The sequence below is a fragment of the Caloenas nicobarica genome, chromosome 1 (genome assembly GCF_036013445.1).
Source record: "Caloenas nicobarica isolate bCalNic1 chromosome 1, bCalNic1.hap1, whole genome shotgun sequence".
Lineage (NCBI taxonomy): Eukaryota > Metazoa > Chordata > Aves > Columbiformes > Columbidae > Caloenas > Caloenas nicobarica.
Window position 1 is genome coordinate 115,173,803 of NC_088245.1, and position 19,381 is coordinate 115,193,183.

Below are 19,381 nucleotides of genomic sequence, written 5' to 3' on the forward strand. Positions count from 1 at the left end.
GTAACTACTTCTATGTTAAGCTTTAAATCCATTTTTGTGATAATTTTTCATGCCTGCTACAATGCATACAGGCCTATGAGTATTGATCCCTGAGAATGACTCAAGCTACTCAAGTTGGTATGCATGGGACAAAGCAGCACCATTGCTGTGGTTACTCCTTCTGATAACCACAGGCTGCTGCGTGCTCAAAAATGTCAGCAGAGAAAGTTTATCTTGTGCTCCAAATGTTCATCTTCCTACAGCCTAAGTGGCTTGGGGGTGAAGACTTCAATGGTGAGAGCTGTAGCTGTAAAGCAGTCTCAGGAAGGAGAAAATACAAAAAAAAGAGGTAGATGTGTGGAAGTTTGGGAATGAAGGTGGATGTGTAGGGAGAGGGAGTAAAGTGATGACATACAGGAATGGCCAGAAGCAAAACAAGTCACGTAAGTCACAGCAGGGTGGGAGAGAAGGGTTTGAAAGACAGGTCTCCAAAACACAGAACAAATGTCAAGACTCCTCATCTGCGCCAATCTTCTGCTGGCATTTAATCATAATATAAAGTCTACTGGCCATTGCAGCTTCTGTTGCTACCTCACAATCTGTTGTTGCTATCATTTGTTCCTTCAAAAGAAACAGCAACCTTGAGTAAAGAGTAGCTTGTGTACATTAGCAGCATATTTAAATTAACAAATTGCCCTGTCCAGACTGATTACCTTTATAAAGAATTATCTTGTACTATGTTACGTAGGTACTTCCTATATCATGCAACTCCACTGGAGTCAATGTGGTTTTGTAGCTGTAAAGCTTTTAGCTAGAAACACGCTTAAATTAAAATGAACTAACCAAGTTAAGACTGGAAAGTCAATCTTAAATTAGGAAGTTTGGGACTATTTAAAGACAAACCACTCTGTCTGCAGGATTTCTGCCTGTTTCAGTACCAATGCCTTAAGACCTCAAATATAGACCACTGCCTCACATTATTATGAATCCTACAAACAGTAGGGAATTCTTATCTAACTATATCTGGATTTCTACATATAAGAAGTTTATCATGTAGCAGTTATGGAAATTGACTAACTGCTTTGCACTCCTAATTGCTTATTGTTTATGTATTCGTAGAAGTCCATCACGGCGTGAGTAATTTTTCTGTGACATAATTACTTGTCCAGTCTTTTATCTTGAAATAGCTTGAAAATATCCTAATTAAAAATCCATTAAAAGTGTTAATATCTAGGTGAAAAAATAAACTATATTTCTTCTTTTTTCTCTTTTAATAAAGATTTAAGGTTTTTCTTTAGATCTTATTCTCCCTATTTGATGCATTATCTATCAAGATACATACATACATATCCAAGATTTAAAAGATATACAATATATATTTACCCACTTTGTTGGCAGTAATGTGTTCAGAGGGTTTTTTGAAAACCTTTAAAAATTAGCAACTAATTTTTTAAACCAGAAATAACTGAGCTGACCACAGACATTCTGAAAACATCTGAACTGGGATCCATCCCTCTGGAACAGAAGTCAGCTATAGCACTGACGCACTATTCTCCCTCTATGAGAGAAGAGGCAGCTCTCTACCATGATTTGCCCACTTTGGGCCTACTCTGGTGTAGTTAACGCAGAAGCCTGTGCTATCCTTAAATTAGATGTGTATTCATCATGACATATTTGAAATTAGTTTGCCTTGAATCTAAATACATGCATACCAAAATAGTGTAATCAACAACAGTATGTAAGCACTTTGTAACACCATTATGGCACATCCCTAAGTTTCATTTGCAACTCTTCTAACATATAACAAATATAGTACCTGCTTATACTACATACGCACTGCATATACTGTTTGAAGTGTAGCTTAACTATGCATGATACAGGACATAATGCCTTAGTTTTTGAAATAAATTTTAATACAGAACCCAAACGATAGCATTCTGGGTCATTCTGGCAGAAAATTGCTTATTAAAGATCATGAAGAGACAAATTTTATAATATCACTGTTGAAACAGAATGTATTCACAATTTTAATAAAAAAATCTTCTTTGTAGAAGCTGTTCATAATGACAATAATTTTTATATCACTGGGTTTTCCTGCAGCTGTCAACTCTCCAACTGATCATTAACTGCTAGTACAGATTTATTTCCTTATGATTTTTCCTAGGTAATACAATAGATGAAATGGGCCTAATTGCAAAAATGACACATTGCTTCATGCTTCTCTTTCCTCCTTCCCATTTAGAAAATGTGGGCCAGCAACTGCTGGCGCAACAGACAATATCTGTGCAGACAACTTTAATGCAAGTCAGCGTTACCAGCCAATTTGCTTCTATTTGCTTGTGGACCTCAACTACTCTGCTAGGGATACCAAGAACTGATGTCAATGGCTGATCCCTTATCTTCATGTAAATATTTAAAGTGCAATGAGTATCCACAAATTCTTCATAAGAAATCCATAGCAAGGCTTTTTTTGGAATAGAGCTGTATGAAGCTTGGTAAAACGCTATGGGCCAGAGTGTGATCATACCTTACTTCTCTTCCACTGTCCTACAGGCTGTTAGGAAACAGTGACAGTTGGCAGAGTAAGCTCAGCTGTCCCTTTAAAAGACTGAAGCCATCAAATTCAAACCAAGAGCTGTGAGTCAACTGCCTTACAGAGAAGCAAAGGGAGATCTGTGTTCTCATTTCTTTTTTAGGCATTCTAGTTTTAAGCCTTGCCTCTAGACTCTCCAAAGGCTGGTAGGGAGCACTGATTCTGTAAAGATTCCTTGGGCACCAGCATCTTTTGACATTTGAGCCTAGAACTCAGAACTGAATTAGATAATTAAATCAAAACAAGTGTATTTCAAATTCCCCATTTCACTTCTATAGGGCACTGCACTATGGTTGAGTTCTGTGTAATTTTTGTGCCAGTCCTAGAAAGCATAGCACCATGAGAGCTAAAATTAATTAATGAAGCAGTAGATCTCCATAGCTGGGATGTTATTTGGAAGGAATACAGATGGGTAAAATGCATTTGTTGCCTCTATAGTAGCTTAGGAAAATGTTTAAGAGCAAGCATCCCAGGCAGTGCCACAGTGATAAAATTCTGATGGTAATGAGCAAAATATCCTGCAATATCTTTGAAAAGAATCATCATCCTCTCATCTAACCTTATCTTAAAGCCATGAATTTTTCATATTAGTAAGGTACTTTGATGGCAGATTTTCTAGACTTTGAAAGAACTATTTCCTTGATGCATTGTGTTTAATCCTGTAGCATCTCAGAGTGCCTCCCATTGATTGTACCCAGAAGAACAGCACTCAGTTCAGATTCCTCTAATTGAAAAAGACAGATGAAGCAGAGCTCACTATGTCTTGTTGAAGTCTGATGGGGAATCATTTAGGAGTGGGCACTTTGGGGTTTGTTTTGTTTTGTTTTCTTGATAGTTTCTCCATTAAAATTATTAGTATAAAATAATTTCAGTTAAAACCACAGATGGCCCTGCTAAAATTAGCACTGGCCATATAAATGTCAACCCAGTATAATCAGGTCTTTTTTCTATTGCTATCCTCAGAATCTGGAAAGGCCAAGCTCCAAAATATTCACAGACAGCAGCTGCTGCTGGGGAAGGATTACTAATTCTTTCTCAAGGAACTCATCCAGAAAAGGACAACTTATATCAGACGGTAAAGAGTGAGATATTTCCAGCACTCCAGTAAGTATCTGAAATACATAACATAAGTCAGGTCTAGGTATTCTTCGTTTATTTTCAACTGCTAGAAGAGATAAAAGCCTGGCTTGCATATGAAGACTAAGCTTTTTTATGGCAGCTCTTCCAAAAGTGGTTCAGTGCTAAATTCCAAGAGTTTAATAACGAACAGATAGCATTTCTGCCTCAACTCTTATTTAGGATGGGTTCATTTTTGTTACATCTTTTAATTTTTTTACTGCTTCCAATAAGGCTGCTTGAATTTTTTATTCCCTTTCAGTAAAGCAATATCACAATCCCTTGTTATGGTTCGAATTAACAAACTGTGATATTGTAGCAGCCTGTGTTGGTTTTCCATCAATAACATAATTAGTCAGTCTCAAAGAGTAAATATGAATACAATTTTCTGAATTGATAGCCATCACACAACAGCCTCCATCTATGGAGACATTGAAAACTTGACTTTATGTGGTCCTGGACAACCTGCTTTAGATAACCCTGCTTGAGCAAGGAAGAGTTTGGATGGACAAGATGATCTCAAGAGGTTCCATAGCACCTAAAGAGTTCTGTGATTCTGCAATTCTGTATTCCGAGAAGAACAACTTACATCTCCGAGAAAGATATGAAAGAAACTTTACCATCTCAAGATGAATGTTTGAAGGACACATGTATTACTAAAATATCAGTTACTCATGTGTCTTGAACCATACATCAGTGAAGTTCTGAACAATTTTTTCTATATCTGAAATTAACCAGGAAGCTAATTGGTTGCTCAGTCTTTCATGTCCTCTCAGACATGAAGAGCAAGATCCATAAATGAAGTATAAGATATAAGTTATGGTTATGTAAAAGTATGTTATGCTAAAGCTCCTATTTGTATCTTCTCTGAGACAAAGAAAATTGAATGTAATGCACTTCAAGTTAATTCAACTTAAACACAATAAATTAAGTAAAAGGGCTACTACAATAAGGCTGCAGGATGTTAAAGGTTACATTAATCTCATCCTGCTTTTTAATGTTTACATCACCATGTACCTTCCCTTGGTACAGTTTATTTAGGTAGGTGGGATGCAAGAGACATTCACAGATAGTCCACAATGACTGCATTTCTAGGAGGACTCTCTGCTTCCTGAATTACGGGTTCTTCCACCAAAAGTTAAGAGTTGTCCATTCCCCTGCCTCTGAAAGCTTCAAGAAATCACAGAGTGGTTGAATTCAGAAGGGATCTCTGGCAGACATGTGGTCCAACACCCCTGTTCAAGCAGGGTCACCTAGAGTTTGTTGCCTAGGACTGTGTCCAAGAAGGCTTCTGAATATCTCCAGGGATGGAGACTTCACAGCTTCTCTGGGCAACCTGTTCCAGCACTCAGTCACCCTCACAGTAAAAGTGTTCCCTTGTGCTCAGATGGAATTTCCCATGTTTCCTGTCACTGGGCACCACTGAAAAGAGCCTGGCTCTGTCCTTTTTATACCTTCCTTTCAGGTATTTATATACATTAATAAGATCTCCCCTCTGAGTTGCTGAGTTCCTTATTTGAAAAAGTCATGAATATGCAGCTCAGATGATAATAAACAATTTCACAAATGACTAGTTAAAACTTGAGATGCTGCTTTAAGAAATAAATGGCATAAATAAAGCAATGGATTTGAGTCTTTAACTGAAAGGCTTCACATCATCACTATCATAAGCACAAAATAAATTTATTAGATACAGCATGTTTATAAGATTTGTTTGCCATTTTGTAAATCTTGTGTTAATATAATTTTGTATACTCTTGGCAGAGTCTTTCTGACTTATTGAATTTAAAGCAATTTCTTTCTGGTACAAAATAATGGATACAAGTTAAACATTTGCTATTTAGATTAAAATAAATGGATTGAGAACAGGGCTCTGTAATTAAATATGTTGTTTCATTTAATGCAATTTATTTTGTTTTTAAACGAAGCATGTCTAAAAGGCCAAGCATAAAGTTTCCCTTTCATTTATAACATTATCCTTCTCTCACTAATAGCCTATAGTGCAGTTGCAGCCAAAATTAAAACTATTATCTTGACAGAAATAACATTTATTTATCATTGCAGTAAAAACTCAGCTTAAAAGAGTCAAGCACACTGAGGGAAGAAAATGTTTCTGAGTACAGTAATTCACTTATTTGGTGATAAATAAAAAAGAAAAATTACACTTGAGATTGTTAACGCTGGGAAAGCTTTAAAAAATACATGTAATTGAGATCATGAAGATCACACTTTCTTATTGAGGATAAATAGACAATATTTTTTTTAAACCCTCAGTACAAGCTTATCGCTTAATATAATTCAGAACAAAGTCTCCATCACGTATGTGTTTGTCAAATTTGATGTAAGAGTGTTCTGCAGTAATACAGAAATTATGCAACCTCCTAAACTGGTTTATCACAGAACATCCCTCTTATCTCTGAAACTCTGGTACCTGTAACTTTGACTTTGGGTAGGTGTTACACACCTGTTACATTAAAAAAAAAAAAGCCTGACATTCATATACATGCCACATTCAATTACATTTTTCATCTCTGCTGTTATCTTCTGCATTTGTCTTGGCAGCATGGGATATCTCTGCAATTTCCCTTCAGAGGTGCTGTGACGATGGACTTTGGGTTCACTTTACAGAAATCCAGTCAAACAGCACATCAGGAAAGACACATCTGAATGGTACAAGATGAGAAGAGGAAGAGAGCAAGTTTGAACAGTAGTGCAGACCAACACATAAGACATGCATCAGAGAAAGAAAATTATTGTAAAGACAGGGAATTGTGAGCAATAGACCTGGAAAAACAAACAAAACACCCAAAGGACCAGGAAAAGAATAGCAGGCACAGAAAGTAACTTGCAAAATGATGCTATGGCAGAGAGCAGTGGAGGAGGCCAGACTTCATTATATGAAAGTCATCTGGCAGAGGGGAAGCCAAAGAGATAAGAGTACGGACTGAAGAATAACAATCAGGAATAAGAGTAGTAAAAGATTTCTGATTATCCTGTGGTCCAACACTTTTTCTAAAACTTTATGGCGGACTGGCAGATCCTCTTGATTTTCCTTCCAAATATATTTTTTCACTCCGATATTCTGATAGACAGTAGATCTATTCTATCTTCCTTTGACCATTTTATACATTTGAAAATTGTTCATCATGCTTATTTCCCTGATGACAACTTTATGTTGATAAAATTTTGTAAGATCATCCAGGCATCCAAAATATAAAGGTCTGCAGCACAATAATATCCTAGATTTGAAGTCACGGAAAGCAGAAGGCATACTGCAAAGTTAAAGGGAGAAAAAAAAAATACACCTTTTCTCTGAATGATACTATTTGTGACACATTAAAAACCAGACAAATAAAAACTCAGCAACATTAGGTCACTTGGTCCTTCCTTAACTAAATTTTCATTTTATTTCTGCACACATTTAAATATAATTCTGATATTCTCAAGAGAGATTCATTGATAAATAATGAAATAGAAGAAAGACCAAAAACACAGTGTGGGTGGAGAAAGATTGGTGGGGTGAGTGGAGGGATAGACAGTCATATTGTTTAGAAATGGGATCTTATATGTTCTGCCTCACTGCCCACTCATTCTCTCTGCCCCTCTACTACAGTGAATTAACTGTGTTCTGTATATAACAAAACAGTCTACCAGCACTTAATAACTTGCCTCAAACATTAACAAAAACTAGAAAACAACTACATAAATATTTTGAAAATGTAAGAGCCACAGGAGAAACGTCATATGCTTTGTAAACAAGTGTGACTTTCTTTTTAGTGCCCAGCCACAAAAAACCCACACCAGACTTCATCCTTTCTCTTTGAAAGTTTATGTTATCCTAAGATAAAGTACTAGCAAATAAGACTATGACAGCTTCCCCTTCTCTTAATCTTTTTCTAGACCCAAACACACACAAAAATGGCTTGAGTCCATGGTTGAAAGGAAACAGTAATTGCTTCAGTTCAGGCATAGTTGAATTTTTGACATATGTCAAAATCTGATTATTTTTGACAGATATATTTTTACTTTCATTTTAAACTTTTCCTAGATATACGTATCTCTTAGTCCAATCTCTGAAAGCACAGTCAAGTTCTAAAGCTATGGCAGATTTAATAAAAATCTGCAAAGTGTTGTGAAATCAGTGATGACACTGGTGTATCCTTCTACTTTTTATATACGACTGAAAATTGTACTGCTTCTTACAAGTTTCCAGGAGACATATCACACTTCATACAGCAGACAGCAACTGGAAACATACGTGTGTATGTCTCCAACCAACTTTTCTAAGTAAATGGGATAGAATGATTATTCAGCACTTTGGCCTTTTTCAAAGTTGTATCCTTGACATAAGTTTATAAACATTTGAAACAGCCAGTTTAGCTAGTATTGTCCACTGTGAGTCATATATACATATATTTCCTGAGGTATGCATTTACATAGTCTCATATTTATACTCTTTATCATTCAAGGTATACAGGTTTCTGTAGTAAGGTAGAATTGAGCTCTACATTGGTTTTTTGTTTCTTAGTAGTCAAGAAAACAGACAAAGTTGGTAAGAAGAATCCCTCTTGAAAACTAAATTTTGCCCATTGATCTGGCTTGTGCCATAAATAAGTAGTTCTGTGAATGACAGAACCGACAATATGCTACATTTATTTCATGTATTTCATAGCTAAACACTTCCCTTAGTAGTATTATGATTCCTACTGGAGGGAACACTTCTTTAACCCAGTAAATATGGTTTATTTACATTACAATTAAAAGGCTATTTAGTGGCTTTGCAAGGCAGGGTCTAAGGATATTTGTCTTGGCATAAGTTGATTTTAGCTTCTTTTATTTATGATAGCAATCGTTTAGCAGTCAGGTTTGAATTAGGATATTTTCAGTTTATAGGGATATGAGTAAACATTTGTGCAGATTGAATTGTCTGACACTAGAACAAAAAATTGTTTGCAAGAGTGTAAACATAGGATGGTACTTGATATACAATCTTGTTAAAAGAGTTTAGATAAAGCAGAGAATAGACAACTGAATAATAGAGAACCAGTAAAGAGAAAATTCGCTTAGACTGTATTAAGATAATGCATAAAAATAAATCCAAACAAATCCCAAAACTGCTGAGGAATGAACACTTTACCAGCAAGCAAGCAAAGAAGTTGGGGCATTGACAGCCCTCTGACACCCCCATCCAACCTCTGCACCTGGGGAGGACTGATGCTGTCAAGCTTAAGACCCAGAGGACGCCAGAAAGATGAGCATTACATCAGGAAAAAAAAAAAGGGTAAATAATAGGAAAGATTTTTTGCGTAATGATTTCAACTAGTTAACAGAGGCTTTTCTGTCTTATTGTTGGTTATGAATGGTAGTAGTATTGTAACTGTATTAACAATACCTTTTATTAGCCTTTCAAACTAGATAAACAAGAAAATTTTTCTCCACTTACATACCCTTTTGCCCACTGTGTTTTGTATCTACCATCCTAACACCCAACATGTGGCAATGCCTATTCTAAAAGTTGTCCACTTATACCAAAACTTTTCTTCTACTCATAGCTTTACATATCAACTTTCTTTGTCCTTGTCCTTATAGATAAAATATTCAAAGGTTAGCCAGAATATTGCTACAATGTAACGGAAGCATTTGGGTTTTAGCCAGGAGCTGATATATTCAGAAAATATCCTCAAGGCTTGAGACATCTAGCGCCCTCAAGTTCTCTCTATAGAAGTCTTGTTTCACAGTTTTGAGTACTTTCTTCCTCTCAGACAGCAAAATAAACATTTCAAAACCTTGTTTCTGCTGCGTTTTATATGCTACACATATAAAGTAATACCAGCTGCAAAACAGTTCTGTTTGCTTATTTGGTTTTAGATGTATTGTGGACTTTCCACAGAAATAGAATATGACACATTATCAACTACAGCAATCGATAACTTTGTACTTAAACCAAGCAGTCTTCTCTTCCTAATGCTACCTATGACTTCAAGATGTTTCTTGTGGCGTTATGCAAGTGAAAAGGAAAAAAAATAAAAATCATGCACTCTGAAAATAAGGTGTCAGGACTCAATTTATAAAACTTCATGTAGGAAAAGAAAATCCCTCAGAGAAGACAAAGAAACTTTATTTCTTTTACATTTATTAGCAAGTCATTTGGATTACTTCCTTGGTGCAGGAGAAAATTAAGTCAAATAATGGCCAGGATGTCATTGCTATTAGATTTTATTATAGTTCTAGGAGTGAGCACTGATTTAACTGCAGCAGCCTCATATAGAGGCCAATAATCGTATGTTCAGTATGACAATTTAAAGAATACTGACTGTTGCCATTGTCATACAAAACCTGCTCCAGAATTTATCAAGACTAGCACAGAATAGTAATTCGTTCCTAGAAGAAGTAAAGAAAAAAACCATCAGCAATATCCTTTAGCAAGAAACAATGTTTAGCTGTCAAGTGCCTTTCTACTTCAGAGACATTTTGGATTTTTATGGCCAAACTGGTAATTCACACTGGCTTGTTCTTTTTTTAACAAGTAATGTTTTCTGACAAAACCCATACATACTGTGCTTGACTTAGGTCCGTAGGTCTCAAACTACAAAATAATTTATTTTTCAAACTCTGAAAATCCTCATGTCTACACAAAATCATCTCTTATTGTCAGTGCAGTCTCACACGTTATTTATGCACACCTCTGCTATTCAGTTGTACCACATAAGGACACATCAGTTTAGATATATGTTCAAAAATATTTTAGCCCCATTGCGAAGGTCTGGGACATGTTGGCACATAGCTACTCACCTGTCAGACTCGAGTATAGATACAGATCATATTTAAATTTTATTAAGACTTAAAGTCTCATAATCCTTTATCCCCTGAATTCCTGTGGTTACTATGATATTTATTAAAATGTTCTTGGTTTTCTGAGTGGTAGCTGAAATGTGCCATGAGTTTCGAGCCATAAAGACAATCAGCAGTTCTTGGGTTTGGATTGTGCATTGTTTCATATTGTGTGAATAAGGTTTAAAAAGAAAAAAAAAAAAAGAAAAAAACTCACAGATATGTGGCACATCAAATGGACTGGAAAGACTTGCTATGATGGAAGATTAAAAAAAAATGAGAGAAGATGCCACTAAAAGTTGGAATTCCTATTAAGATATTCTGGAAAGGACCAAGGACTCAAATTACTTGACAGTGTCAGGGTGATTCTGAATTGTACTGGCACAGAAGACAGGCTTTGGATGACTCAATGGTAAATGGGAGCTGCAGTGTTTCTGAACAAAGGTGGCTGCTGCACATCCTGCACATCTGTGTGAATCCAGAAATGGAAATTATATGTAATCCACAACTCAGGAGGAAAGATGACTACCAACATCAACATTTTCATAGGAAATACTGAACAAATGTCTACAACTTAGCTTTTACTTATTTTTGCATGAACTGCTCATTTTCAGTTCTTAGTAAGACACAAGTTTTTTCTTTTGATTCAGGAAGGAAGAAAAAGGAACATCATTGCTTATTCTTTTTTTTTAAATTTAGCCAAATTCCTGAGAGAGTGAACACTCTTCATTACCAACATCCTGGGTTTTACTGAGGTAGAACAAATGACTTGCCACCAAAATTCCCTCTGATGAACTAAACAATTTGGGATCACTGAATCTCTCACTCTCATCTTGAATAATTTAAAATTGCTTGTGTTGCAAAGATTAACAACTTCTGTGGAAGGTAACACAGGCTAACTGACATTGTACACCAAATGGGGGGACTATAAATAAATAGGCTTCAAGAAGTCAGGGAAAAAAAACTGTATCTCTCTAATCAACAACAGGCAGAGGTACCAAAAAGTGGGGAAAAAAAGTATTTCCACTTAATTCAGAGTTGGGATAATTAGGTAAGTCTGTGGATCCAAGGAACAAAAATAAAATAAAAAGTCATTCTTGATTTGGAAAAAGGACAAATCAATAAGAAGACTAATGTGATACAGTTGGTGATTTTACACTTGAAGAGCTGTAAAGGAAGCTGGAGAGATAAGGATCATCCAAAATTTCCTCAACTGCTACTGACATGGTATTATATTGCCTATTGTGGTCTTGTGCTACTGCATGTGATAAAACTGAATTGCTTGTTTGTGCATGTAGAAAACTTAATGTGTTATTCATACAGGTCTGAATAACAGTTCTTTCCAACAATCAACTTCTTATTTTCCCATTTAACAGAAAAGAGAGAATTGTATACAATGGCTGGAAAAAATGAACTGTAACAGCCTCTAGCAGGACCGCATACTATTCAGCTTGTGGTTTCTGCTGGTTGTATGTAGAAGAGGTATTAAAAATGTCAGCAGACCTCAGAGATTATCTTACATTATTGGTATTTCTTGTGAAAAAGGCAGTGGTACCTGTAATTAATAGATATAAATTTTAATAGGCTATTAACCTTTGTTTTATCTTAATATCTATATGAAGGAGAAAATGATTCAATTTATAGGGGATTTAAGTGCTTGTGAAGCAATCAGATAAAAGACAATTCAACATCAAAGGTTGTTGCAATACCATAGTTTTCAAGTCAATGTACAAAACGATATTGCGTGTTAGCATTCGTATGACACAAGCAGGCAAACAAGGCAATCAGAAAACAGGATTTGCATTTAATAAGTTAATCTATTACAAAAAACTCTCATATGTTAATTAGACTGAGTTTCAAACCTTAAGGAGGATGTTAATAGTTCCAATTTACAGATAAAAGAAACTGAGTCACATCAGGGAGCTTCATGGACTTCTTGACAGTGTGTAGAATAGTATGCTTTCTAAGTCTTCTTTTAGGCTTTGTATGAAAATTGTTTTCCAAATGCTTCACCAAACAACTATGAGAACAGAGGATTTGCTTACCTTTCAAGCCTCTAGGTTTTATTTTGAAACAGTTATGGCTTTAGTATGTGAAAATTTTAGTACACCTATACCTCCGTTTCTCTGCACTAAAATGAATACAGTGTTAAATACCTTCCCTCAAGTAAGTGGAGATTGGTGAAAATAAAATTATAAAGTACCTTAACAACACGCAATATGGGAAGTACTTAAGTACTTAAGTATCAGTGCACTTTCATTACCTACTTAAATTTTAAAGGTTATAACTATTTTTGCAAATACAGGTTTTACCCAAAATAGCATATTAACAGTAATAACATAACATATGCTTGGGCATAAATTAATGCATAGTAAAATTAATGTCGTAGCAAGAAGAGTCCCAGAAAGTCAAACACTCTTCCAACTTTGTTCTCATAAGCCTTTAAACATTGTGTCACCCTGGAAGACATCATTACCATGAAAAGAAATAAGTTAAATATCCCTCCACTCAGTAGAAGATGATACTAGACCAAATTACTATGAATGTAATAAAGCATATTAGGTATGTTGTTAACATAAACTCTCACTTTCAACTAAGAATTTTGTGTTGCATACTTCAGTGGTGATACTGGAGATATTACTCCTTGTAATAGTAAAGGTCATGATTCAAACACTTTTAATCTATTTGTAAAATAAATCTTTGTTCTGCATTTCCCTAAGAATACCAAAATTATGTCCTATACTTAATATTAAAATTCCCTCTTTGGCTTATATACTCTGATTTGTGAGCAGGATAAGGATCACATTAAAACAGAGGCAAGGACTGAGTTGCAGTTCAACGATGTCCTCCTCTTTCGCACATGGCAAACACAGCAGTAGTACCCACATTCTTTTTTTCCTGGGTTGGTCCAGGGTTTGGGTGGTTTTTTAGCTTGGTATCAGTGAAGCATTTAAAGAAATAAATATTGCTTATACCTAAATATTATTGCAAGCTGCAAAATCATTACTGATGTTGATGATTGAAGGTATCAACATGATCTTCATGTAAACAGGAAGCGTTTCAGCATAAATATTGTGAAAGCTGAAAAATAAGGTCCTGTATGCATCATGAAAGGCAGATGAGAAAATTAAATCAATTTTTACTGACACTTATTTGAAGAGGAAAGAGGTATTAGTGATATGCATTCTTTTTGCAAATACACTCAGGCAGGTATGATCCCAGTGGCTTTATCAAACCAAAATAGGCCCTGCCTAGTAATTCAGGCTTTGTGACAGAAAAGTAAATCAGGGAATCCAGTTCCCCCTGGTAACTGCAAGATATCAATATTTACTGAGAATGTGAATAATTTATTATCTCCCCCATAAAAAAATATTTTGAATAACTTGTTAATCTTAGTAATAGTATGACAAAATATCTAGGGAAGAGAATTAAAGCAGTAGAGTACTAAGGACATGATGTTCATTTTAATTAAATTATTCCTCCCATACAGAGAACAGTTCTTAAAAAGTGGAGCTACATATTATTGATCCAGGTTATATCTTATAAGCAAGGAGAAATACATAACTTTGAGGTGAACATATAGATATTGGCATACTAAAATATTTATCAAAATAATTAAACACACAAATAAGCCCACCTCACTTCATACCACAGCAATTAGAATACATGCCAAACCTACACATTTACATTTCTTGTCATTTCAGTGCAACTGAAGCAGATGTTTAAATTTAAATTCTTTGCTATTTAGGGATTGGCTTACACATCTGAAAACAGATATAGTCAAATATCAAGAGATTCATCCATTAGTCAGAACTGAAAAAATCAAATGCATCTTTCCATATCAGGAATAATTTTTCTGACTTTTGAATGCAGCTATTATTTCAATTAACCACAAACTCTACCATAGAACCAAACATATTATTTAAGTGTGCACAAAACTTATTATAGTATGTTTAGGGGAGAGAACATAAGAGGGAAAAGAGACAGACTGAAGTGGATGAGGGAGGAACAAGCATGAGAGAATAAAGGCAAGAGAGGATAAAAGATGCCAATTGTGTAAGCAGGTGCTGGCCAATAAACTGTCTGACAACAACTCAGGCTTGATCTCTATCTTATACTCTTATTAAATCCTGTGTCTATCTTCTATGTAAGTTCTCTCCCTATCCTGAGCCTCTGTGTGAGCTGAACACTAGCAAAGTTCAAACTGGCCCGAGTGCCAGCTACTGGACGGAGTCACTGGAGAGAACAGACTTTTGTGTGGGTGGCTGGGTGTCAGCTGCTGCCTAATATCAAGTCAGAACAGCCTGCAAGTAGCAGTGATTGCCTAAGTTTGACTTGTGTGATGGGGTTTTACACAAACACAAGATAAAAAAGAGATACTCCTGTGTAACATACCAAGGGCTGTGCTACATTATACTGAAAGCCAAAAGAGTACTCAGCCACATTCCTGCTGTTCGCAGTTCCTCAAGATAGCAGTTACACAAAGTACCAAGGGTTTGCAGAAAAAGTCTCATAGCTGTCTTCTAAATACCTGTGCCCAGTGACCCCTCACACTGGCACTGAATCCTGGACTTCCAAGATGCTACTTCGGATGAGAAAGAAAGGGTCAGAGTAGGGAACATCATACTGAAATAGATATATAAAAAGTTAACACTTGGGAAATAAAATTTTTAAAGTGAAGCTAAAGTACACAATGCTCCTGCAGGCCAGGTAAATCAAATTTTGATTAAGAAAAGTCTTAAGAGTTCACTGACTTTACAACGTGAACCACTATCTTGAGAAGAATTCTGTTAGCACTGTGGGTAAAAATTGTTGTTTAGCTACTGAATGCATACTATTTATAGAATCTGATTTTCTCTAGGTTTTGTCTTACATTTGAGACCTATTCTTCACTGACCAAAAGAAAAAAAAAAAACAATGAAAATTTTTTACAAAAGAGTTCTGCTCAGTGTAGGAAAAAAAAAAGACCATTAATTCAACAGTGTAATTATCAAGCACTCTTAAGGCATAAAACTTCAAAGTTGAAAGCTTAATTTCAATGCTGCCTTCTAGTATTTATGCTTTAAAATAAAATCTGTGCCCCAGACAGTTAATTACAGATCAGTTTAAATTGTCTTTTCTCTCCTGGACAGAATAGATTAAAACAAATTAAACAAAAAAAAGAAATTGAAGTTCAAACTAAGTAGCTCTTCTTCCCATTGATCACTCAGATCATCTTGTAAAAACCACCAAATTTTATAATGATCTTCCATCTCTAAAAGTTCTTACAAAAGAGGTTCAATTTCTTTCCTACATATACCTCCTCATTTAAAAATACAGTATATTAAGGTAATGTTTTCAAGAACTCTGTAACTGTTTTTAGTCTTATCTTTTGGAAAAAAAAAAAAATCTATGTAATTGTTTTTCCATACATTTTGCTATTAATATCAATAACATTAGGCAGGGTGGGAGGGGTGGTGGGGCCCATGCGTTTGTTTCTTTTTTTAGTCTTCTGTCCACTTTCAGCAAAGTTAGACATAGATCTCCAACACTCCTTCAATGCTTTCTGGAACAAAGCAGCTGGATAGATAAGGAATGTCAACCTAGAAACACAAATGAAGAAAAGCTACTGCAGACTCAACACTTGTAGTTCTCAGGTGGGAAATTACTAAGCAGTTTAGGGAAGGGAGAAACTTCGTCCTTAGTGTGTATTTAGGATGGAGCATGAACGTGGAAGGGCCTTGCACAGATGAATTAATGGGAGACAGAGACATGCTGTGATTATTCCAAGAGCAGAAGAGGACAGGAAAAATGGATATAAGATAGAAGTCTAGAAAATCAAGCTGCTTTAGCTCTGCTGCTCAAGAAACAACTGATTGATGCTGCTGGTAATTTCCCCACTGTGCTTGTGTGGCTGGAAACAAAAGATTACTGCAGATAATATTTTATAGCCAATTTAGAACTCGACATAGACTTCCTAGTTAATTTATAGGATGAAACACATCTGTGTCTCCGGAGTCTTCACTGGGTTAATTACCAAAAGAGGTGAAGACTAGAAGCAAGAACTAGGAAAAGGGGAGTGGAGCAAGTAAGTAGTTCTGTCTTATTCAAGGACACATTCTGGCTCCATCTTGTCCATCCACAGCTGTTATCAAACAGATTAGCAGCAATATGCTATTCTAAGTCACAATTAATCATCTTTTCATTTTCTAGTTTTATTGAAATTGAGGGAGATAATTTCTTATCAAGTTCTAAAACACAGCAGACATTTTTAAATAGGCAAATAGGGTAAGATAATGTGAAATAACAACCTCCCTGAGGCCAATTTGCATAGTTTAAATGCTCTGAAGTGCTATACTCTTGGATGCTCCGTAACAAATCATGAGATTCTGATGAAACCTACTGCATGGCCTAGCTTAAATCTGTGAGGCAATTGTAGCTTGAAAATCTGTTTTCCATGATAAATCCACATGGGAAGTCTTATGCGGATTTGCATGAGACTATGCAAAAGATGGGTTTCTGATATCTTCCCTTCTTTTACTTGCATCCTGAATATCTTTGTTCCTGTCTCTCTTTTTGCAACATCAAGAGAACATGCTGAAATCATTTGCTTATATAGTCAAGGGAATGTACTGTTCTACTTCTTAACTTCAAGTGATTGTTCTTAAAAGAACAGTAATGAGGACTTTCTGCTTAGTCTTACAGTGCTGCCTTTCACTTAATTGACTTTAAGTTATTATACTAAAACAGTCGCCTATATTTGCAAAAACATATAAATATATGTTCACATCATATAATTTGTAAACAAAGTAAAACTCAAATGTAAAAAGAGTGCATATAAAAGAGCCTATAAATATATATAAAATGTGGCTTGAAGACATTCCAGAAAAGTACAAAGAAAAATCTCCAAGTTTTATTGTTCATTGTATTTGAATATTTCGTGTTTTGATGTACCAACACATCAAGCACACTTGTTTCAGTGCTGAAAAGCATATAATTCCTCAACACTATCATTCCCACTGCCTGTAACTAGGCTTTCCTGCAAGGATATTTTTGAGCACGGATTTCTCAGCTATTTATTTAAATGGTCGGTTTGCAGAAGTGCCTTAAAATGGAACACAAAAAGTTCCCTGTTGATTACTGATTTTCTCCTCATGAGGAAGGTCTTGAATGTGTTGTGACTTTAGAGACCTCTCCAAGGCTTCCCATGCTGATAGTAGAGACAACCTGCACACAAGAATGCCACCAGCTGGAATGCATTGGCTTTGCCAGCGTATCGCTCCAGAGATAAATATGGCTTAGACTCCATCACTTGTTGTGTTGCCACGTCATGTCCTAGTACCGACACCTCTTTAAAGAAAGCATTCTTCTCCGTCAGCTCTAACATGAGAACACTACTCTCTTATAATCACGGATTCACAGAATACCAGATCAGAAGGGACCACAAGGATCATCTGGCACAGTCTAGACAAGGCGGCCCAGCACCCTGTCCAGCTGAAGTAATGGTTTCACCTGGTTTCACCTGACAGGGAGAGGTAAGCCAGGGTGATTCAGCAGTCAGGAAATTGCCATGTACATGGAGTAGGAAGGAGTCTCATGCCTTCGCTTCTGATGAAAGTTTCACAAAGGAAATCTGCATCTGTACAAGCTTCTGAGTTCCATGATGACACTTCAGAGGAAGGAAAAACACCAGCTGACGGTTTACAAAAGGTAACAGTCTCAAATTTAGTATTAGGTGCTCAAATACAGTATTATTTATTGTGGCTACTATACAATAAGAAAGCTGTCTCTCTACATTCAACTTAAAAAGCTTCCTTGCAAATAAATCTGGACTAGAGGTTATTTACACTATCTTGAAGATGTTTAAGAAAACCTAAATCAAGCACCATGAACTTTTTTTTCCATGTGTTAGCATCTGCACCACAGGCATTAGAGGTCGCTCTCACTGACGGGCAGCTTTTGACTTATACTAGGCTGTACAATACCTGAATGCATCTTCTGTGGTACAAGTAATTAAAGTACCACAGCTTATGAACTACTGATGAATAGTACAACTGTTGAACAGTTTTACTCAGAAAAGTGAAACTTGATAGTTTCAAAAGGTAAAAATTCACCGAAGGCAATAACATTAATGAAAGAAAATCAAAACTAAAGTAGCAAAAGTTAATCACAAAGAAGGAAGACTTGAATACATAAAACAGAAAATACTTTTAGATTAAGGAAGTTCAAAGAAAATCTGGCACCTGAATCCTCCAGCATTTCAATGGAACTCAAATTCCTTCCATTTCTCTGTGAAAATGTGTGCCAAAAAGAAGGAAATCTTGAACATAAAACCCTAAAAAAAAGGAAACTACTTTTTTTTTAAAGTTAATTTCCTAATTATCCTAACTTCATTTTGGTTTGCGATGAGGCCTCAGTGTGTGTGTGTGTCCTTCTAAGGCAGTTAATTCCATTATTAATAACTGTTTATTATAGGATAGTATCGCGTAAGACATGTACCTGGTTGTTCAGTCTTTTTATTGCTTGAATGTTCCTTTCCTAAGGAATCCATTATATAAATATTGACTACTTCTTCACACAACCTCTGATGTAAGTTATAAAATTGTAAAATTATTTCTGCTGTTATAAGTGAGCAAACCATGGTCACAGAATGCAGTTAAAACATGGAAAAGACAGCTCAACGTTTTCCAACATAATTTCAAAATAGTCTGCTACAATGGAGAACTATTTTTCACCTCTTTTTTTTTTCTATCTCTTCAAGTCATTTTGTGATAATAAAAGCATTACAAAAGAGGCAGAGACAGAGCCTTCCTAGGAGCTAAGAAAACTAGGAAAATCAAGTACATTAGTTTCATTGTCTTTCCATCTTTGAAAGCAATCGCA

The 19,381-nt window shown here is 35.7% G+C and overlaps 1 protein-coding gene across 1 annotated transcript in view; it reads right to left on the minus strand.

The window, feature by feature from the left end:
• CFAP47 (cilia and flagella associated protein 47) overlaps positions 1-19,381 on the minus strand; it is a 311,215-nt gene that overhangs the window by 38,963 nt on the left and 252,871 nt on the right. The window lies entirely within an intron of this gene.